Below are 8,153 nucleotides of genomic sequence, written 5' to 3' on the forward strand. Positions count from 1 at the left end.
GCAGAGGCTTCGTGCCACAAGCCGGCATGTGCCGAGATAATCACGGGAATATTCTCACGAGCGAGCGTGAGGTGGTCGAAAGGTGGCGGCAGCATTGCGACGAGCTCCTCAATGGCGACGTTGCAAGTACCGAAGGTGACGTGGTAACAGATTTATAAGTATCAATCCAAGAGATTGAGGAGGAGGTTGGCCGGTTGAAAAACAACAAAGACGCTGGAGCAGATCAACTACCAAGCGAGCTTCTAAAATACGGTGGATAAGCATTGATGAGAGCACTACACTGGGTCATTACCAAGATTTGGGAGGAGGAAGTATTACCGGAGGAATTGATGGAAGGTATCGTTTGTCCCATCTACAAAAAGAGCGACAAGTTGTATTGCGGGAACTATCGCGCGATCACACTACTGAGCGCTGCCTACAAGGTACTCTCCCAAATTTTATGCCGCCGTCTATCACCGATTGCAAGAGAGTTCGTGGGGCAATATCAGGCTGGATTCATGGGTGAACGCGCACAACGGACCAGATGTTCGCCATCCGCCAGGTGTTGCAGAAATGCCGCGAATACAACGTGCCCACACATCACTTGTTCATCGATTTCAAATCGGCGTATGATACAATCGATCGAGAACAGCTATGGCAGATTATGCACGAATACGGATTCCCGGATAAACTGATACGATTGATCAAGCCAACGATGGATTGAGTGATGTGCGTAGTTCGAGTATCAGGGACACTCTCGAGATCCCTACGGCAAGGTGATGGTCTTTTGTGCTTGCTGTTCAACATTGCTATAGAGGGTGTAATTAGGAGAGCGGGGATAAACACGAGTGGAACGATTTTCACGAAGTCCGTTAGCTACTTGGTTTCGCTGAGGATATTGATATTATTGCTCGTAAATTTGAGACGATGGCGGAAACGTATATCCGACTAAACAGTGAAGCCAGGCGAATCGGATTAGTCATTAATGTGTCGAAGACAAAGTACATGATGGCAAAGGGCTCCAGGGAGGAATCACCGCGCCCGCCACCCCGAATTCATATCGACGGTGATGAAATCGAGGCGGTTGAAGAATTCGTGTACTTGGGCTCCCTGGTGACCGCCGACAACGACACCAGCAGAGAAATTCAGAGGCGCATTGTGGCAGGAAATCGTGCTTACTTTGGACTCCGCAGAACTCTACGATCGAATAAAGTTCGCCGTAACACGAAGTTAACCATCTACAAAACGCTGATTAGACCGGTCGTCCTCTATGGGTACGAAACATGGACCCTACGTGCAGATGACCAACGCGCCCTTGGAGTTTTCGAACGGAAGGTGTTGCGTACCATCTACGGCGGAGTGCAGATGGAAGACGGGACTTGGAGAAGGCGAATGAACCACGAGCTGCATCAGCTGCTGAGAGAACCAACCATCGTCCATACCGCGAAAATCGGGAGGCTACGGTGGGCGGGTCACGTCATCAGGATGTCGGATAACTACCCGACTAAAATGGTTCTCGAGAGTCATCCGACCGGTACAAGAAGACGTGGAGTGCAGCGAGCTAGGTGGGTCGACCAAGTGGAGGACGATCTGCGGACCCTACGCAGAGTGCGGAACTGGAGACAAACAGCCATGGACCGAGTGGAGTGGAGGCGACTACTATGTACAACAGAGGCGCAGAGGCCACTCAGGCTTAAGTCTAACCGATAAGGTAAGTACTCCATAAACTTACAAGTCTTGAAATTCTCACAGAACTAAAGCCTGTCCCGTTAAGATCAAACTCTTGAAACAAACTTATTTGACTGTGCGAATTCAACACACCATTGAGCCATGAGTAAAACAACTAATTTACCTCAAAAAAAAAAAAAAAAATCATCGTACCGATTGACCAATTCATCCCCCAACCCTTCCTCACTTTGGTACCACCACGTTCTTCATCACCCTTCAACAGATCAATACAAATTTACCCATACCTAAATTTGTCGATAGTTTCGGCCTCAACAGAAAATCCCCAAGCAGCACAAACAAACTCCGACCATAATGAGCTCACGTCTGAATTGAGATTATTTTCATTTCAGCTAGTTTAAAACAATAAAATATCATTATCTCGTTCGGTTTGAGCTCTGAGAAAGAAAAATCACTGACTCTGCTGAAGCACCTGATCTTCTCGGCGCGCTCGGAGGGGACGCGCTCATCGTCAGGGTTCGGCTTGTTTATGTTTGCCCCTCCCTAGCTCCCATCATCCCTTGCTTTCTTAAGATCTTCTATTGTTGAGACGGACGACGACGCTGCGCTGCTGGGACCGTGTGAGCTTTTTTTGGCAATTTGGCTGCAGTTTATCGAAACAATATTGGTTTATTGATTGGTTTCTTCAATTACACTTATTGTCCAAAATTTTCATGCCTCATTGAGCGAACCCAGCCGGCCGCATATCGCGCTCTTGCTGGCTCGGCCGCTGGCTGAGCTGTTGTAAGTGTTTGTGGGCAAGCACAGGTGACCGTTAGGATATGCCGGCTTTTGGTAAGTCGCGCGAGTCGCGAGAAGAAGCCTTTCACTGTGAAGTACGCACCGAACAACAACGAAAATTTGTCGAGATCGATGATAATTGACCATTCCCAGAAGAAGAGAGGTTTGGTAAGATGTTTTCGTTCATGAGGACCAAGACGAAAGTTCCCAGGGAATCGGAAAACTTATGGAATTTGAGATTTGTTGCTCTTTAAAATTGTTAGTTGAAATTGTATCTTGGGTAGCTATACAATTTGATATTTGAACACAAAGTATAAGAGAGTATCACTACATAAATAAATTATTTAACTGAATGGTAATATAGATTTTCTAAGAGTTAGGCTAATGCAAGTATTTAATTTGTTTCATGTATGAGATATGGAAATATCCTTAGATTTTATGGAAAGCTCTCGATTGATACACGGTGTCAAAATTTCGATTATTATCGAACATTCATGTACCTCGGATTTTTCTTCGAAAATGATTAGTACTTGGGCTATATATTCATAATCGGAAAACTAGAAAATATTTCATCGGCGAAAATTTTTCCATACATTTTGTATGGGACGTTTTTTGGGCTAAAATAGTAATTATTTATTTTTAGTATGGGAAATAGCCAAAAACTCAGCTAACTCAATTTTTCCCCGATAGAATATTTTCAAATTTTGCATTTATACATTATAGCCGAAATTCTAACATTCTATGAAGAAAAATCCGAGGTACATGAAAGTTCGATAATAATCAAAATTTTGACACCGTGTGATAACTGTTGTAGCAAAGATAAATACTAAGATCAAACAGTACGAATAAAATCGATTTAATTTCGGGGTCTTTTCATTTTAAATGAAACGGGGTCTTTTCATCCGCGAGCCCCTTGTTTTGATATTAACTGCGATTTACTTTGGCGATCCCCTCGTTTATTATTTTGGTTTTTTTTTACTCCGCGTCTTGTTTATGTCTTTGTTTTGATTAGACACAAGGTGCGAGTTAGACAACGAAAACGCTGCAGCTGTTCCGGAATCGCCATCCCCCGGTCTCTGTCAGCAACAGCCAGGACCAACAGAACCAAGAAGAAGAAGAAGTTCCGGAATCGAATTAACGACTCTCTCGTTAAGGTAAGCACACAGTCTGTTTGAGTGAAATAAACTACTAATGACGGTAATTGAAAAAAACATTGTAGATGCTTTCTGATGACAGCGGATCGGAGCAAGTTTTTCGGATGGCAGGGTTCACTGTTAGCCCCACTCGTGACCGGTATCTCCACTGACAGTGAGAGCTGTGAAGAACCGATTTCACCCAAGCCGGAATCACAAAATTATATACCTATGCTGCAGATGGAAGTCATGGAGCGAGTGTATGGCAAGGTGAGTTTTTATAGATTTTGTGATAGGTTTCCAATCATTTTTTCCTGGAGGAGGTTGATGCCGTTTCTACAGTTACTAACCGCCTCCTTACCATCCTTACTCCTAAGCCGCCCACGCATAGTGATGAATTGTAGCAACTGAATAGCCACGAACTAGGAAAAATATGGAAACCTCCTGTTGACTATTTGAACATGTTTAAGTATTACAGAACGCGAGACAGAACGTTTATGCACCAGGGTAACTGAAGCAGCTTTCCAACATCACCATATCTAGACTTCCCATTCCAGCTGACTTTCTTAGGCATATAGGGATTGGGTTCTAGTAATGGACTCTGCGCCTATAGTGGACCCCCTACAGGAAAAAAATAACGAATATAAAAGCCCAATCAATGGATTCCAGGAAACTTTTACCGCAAGAACATCAATACATTGCTGCACAGCAGTTCCTGGCAAACGGATTACCCAGGAGCCGCAAAATAATTAGGGTATTTTAACTATTTCATTAATGTAATCACTTCAAAAGGTTCCACAATAGGCACATTCACGAGGGTCCATTACTAACACCCAAACCCTATAATCAATCATTATCTCTGTCACACGAATGCAGAAATGATGGAGTAGAGAGTTCTCAGCTAATAACTGTGGAGGGGTTAAAGAACACAATGCTAAGATGCACACTCAGAGAGAAGACGAAAAATCTTTTAGCCTATACGAGCATTTTAAGTTTCTGATTTTTCCTATTTCTGTAGGTAGCAAGCATTCCAAAATTTCAAGTCTTTTTTATAATGTTCTCTTTTCTTGGTGTAATGTCCCCAATAGGACAAATCCTGCTTTTCAGCTTAGTGTTCTATGAAAATTTCCACAGCTATTAACATAGAACTACATCTACTGCTAATGATAATTTTGCGTTCGTACATTCGTACAGGTAGTGCTAAAAAAGTAGCCTCAGAAGACGGTGGCAACAAAACAGCGTTCCTTTTTTTTGTATGAAAAATATATTCGTTTTTCATCAAAATGTAAAAATACAATTTGTGCTTTTGATAACTTTTAAGCCTCAGCATAAAAAAAGCATAGGGTCTAGGATTATTTGAGGAGGAGCACCTATTTTGGGCACTTGCTGCTATAACTCAGTCAATTTCAAGCCGATTGACTTGAATTTTTGCACCCGGCTAGATACTGTGCGTATCTGATCGTGTCTCAAAAATCAAGTCAATTGATTCAAAATTGACTGAGTTATAGCAGCAAGTGACCAAAAAAGGTGCTCCTCCTCAAATGGTCTCAGACCCTACATACAGTGTATCAAACAATTGTCCGTACAGCAAATTTTTTATCAAAATATTTTTTCTTCCGAATGTTTATAACTTTTTTATACGTCATTCAAAAACGCTGAAATTTTGACCAATCATAAACCATATATTGAAGTTTCATTGGTAAAATTTTGAGCTAGAACGAATAAGTTTTCTGAAAGTTATAGAACTTTTAGTAAAACTTATAAGATTCTTGAACACATTTTCAAAACATTATATCTCAATATGTACTCGATGAAACTTTTTCAACTTTTTTTGTGTTACAGCTGATACCTAAGGCTTTCATATGCAGCTACGTTTGAAGTTTTATATTCACTACAAAAAATATGAAAAATGTGACCCTACTCCTCTTTGCATAGCCTTTATCACTTTTCCTAGCCACGACAATTTATGGGTTTTTTTAACTGAGGCATTGAGGTGCATTTTTTATTATAATTTCCAACATAATTCTATTTGCATTCCTATGTGACAACATATCTATATATTTAATCAATAAACCTAAACCTGAACAATCCGTTTTTTATCCTTTTTAGGTCTTCCTGCAAACCATCGATAAGTAGAATATCAACCTGTTGGGTTATTTGGCGAAGGATTCTTCGTGGAGGAGATATATTACTGTTCAGTACCTCTGAAACTAGACATTAACTAAGAGTTGTAATTCCGTTGTTCCATCTATCTATTATGATATTATTCTATTGATAAATAAATAGGGTGAAAGGGGTGGGGTGGGCATCGTATTGGAAAAATAACCGAAAACTCCCAACGGAACATACCTAGATACATGGACTTCTTAACGGACTGTATCCAAAGTGATAGCGATTGTGAACTGTTCCAGAAATTCCTAGGCAATATTGTCTTTAATAAAGCTTCGATATAGGTTTGTAGGTTCACCATGTCCACCCATTGCAAGGTGATGCAGACAAGACTGCCTTTTTAATTTGACCATTTCTCTCCAGAACTTCTGGTATTGTCCCAGAAATTCCTAGGCAATTTTGTCTTTGATAATGTTTCGATGTAGGTTCACCATGTCCACCCATTGCAAGGTGGTGCAGACAAGACTGCCTTTTTAATTTGACCATTTCTCTTCAGAACTTCTGGTATTGTCCCAGAATTTCTTAGGCAACATTGGCGTTAATAAAGTTTTGGTAAAGGTTTGTAGGTTCACCATGTCCACCCATTGCAAGGTGATGCAGACCTTCATTCTTGTTTACGGGCGTATCCGCTTTCGAATGTATTTGGTTCGTTCGAAGCCGTAGCTCATTTAATTTTGCTGGCGCAAACGGGAATGCGCGCGATTTACGTTCGAAAGTGGATTCGATCGAAAACAAGAATGAGGGTGTCCTGAGTAACGAGGTGACGCAAAGTACACGAAAACTATTGAAATTAACCATTACTCATCAGAGCTTCGAGAAGTACTCCTGAGGTCCATCAGTAGTTTTTCTTTTACATCAAAGAAAATAATGTTGCTTAATAGGTTCACCATATCCTCTAAGTAGCGGAATGACGCAAAGTACATTAAAACTGTTGATATCCATCATTACTTATCAAGAGTTCTATTGGTACTCCTGAGGTCCATGATTTTTTCTTTTTCTAATGTGATTTTGGTGTTGCTCAACAGGTTCACCACGTCCTCTCAACTAGCGAGATGACGCAATGCTCATCTCTCATAGAATGCATTATTACGTCTTATTAAATATATTTATCTTATTATACTAAGGGCCAAAAGTCTCTTAAATAAAGACAAATCAGTCAATATTTTATTATATCTCTGATTTAACATTTAATTTTATTAATTTTATCGTTCCCTCCTTCCACCGTCGCTCTGCAGGTTTTCAGCAGCCACTATTTGAGCCTTATGGATTATCCGAAGCTTTCAAGAGGTTTCCAGCATACAGCCCAGGTTACGAGTGTCACTTCACGGTGAAAACGAAAAAGTTACACCGGTAAAAGGACGGTGAAAGTGATTCCCATTTAATTAACCCACAACTTTTTCACGGAACGTGAAGTGACACTCATAATAAGGGCCCCAGCGTATTGATTGGTTGATTCAACTTGTTTGACTCGAAAATAACAGTTGGTGTCGTCATATCGTCAGAAGGAATTCCGGATCCGGTAAATCCAGACTTGGTTTGTTTCTTCCGGATGAATTTTTATATGGCGGCGATGTTATCGCTGAAACCGTACTTCAGGAACATCCATTTTGGGGCTGATGGCACGGATCCAGAGACCACCTTCGTGCAATTTATCCTTGAATGTCGTACCCTTTCTTCATCATCGGATTGTCCGGATCGTGTTTTACTTTTGCGCTCGCTTTTGTGCCATCATCGATCGATAAAATTACACCGTCATTCTCGATACCTAGTTTGTTCCGCATCGAGAATCAGGAGAATTCAAAGTGGACACTCAGATGGGCGACGTTTCGCGAAACCCGCGGATTTCGATTCTCGTAATGGCACAAAACGTTTCGGATCGGATTGTTTTGATTCACTCGCATAACGCAGAAAAAAACAAATGTCACTTTGACGTTCATGTCAAAATGAAGGGGTCGACCATAAACGCGGCTAACAAATGAAAAGCCCCATATGCCGATCACAAATGACGACATGGTCACCAAAAAAATGACTAGTTGTACATCGTTTCGTTGGTTGTAGTGCTCATAGAACACTAAGCCTCTCAGCAAAATCTGTCTCAGTGAAAAGGTAATGCCAAAAATCAGCAGCTATGGTCAACATACACACTCAAAACAGATTTGCGGGCTCGGCAAAAACGCGCACAGCCGTCTGCTCAGTAAAACTATCAGCTGATATCCCAGCAAAAAGTGACATTTGTTAGCTGACTCTCAGCAAAACGATTGCCGAAGCTCAGCAATGAACTGTCAAAATTGCTGAGATCTCAGCAAAATTGTTGTTTGCTGATTACTCGGCTGTGCAAATCTCGGCAAAAGAATGGAAAAATGCTGATATCCCGGCAATCTGAATTAAGTGTGTAGATTATGAACA

This window comes from Aedes albopictus, chromosome 3 (assembly GCF_035046485.1).
Source record: "Aedes albopictus strain Foshan chromosome 3, AalbF5, whole genome shotgun sequence".
In the NCBI taxonomy this organism is placed as follows: domain Eukaryota; kingdom Metazoa; phylum Arthropoda; class Insecta; order Diptera; family Culicidae; genus Aedes; species Aedes albopictus.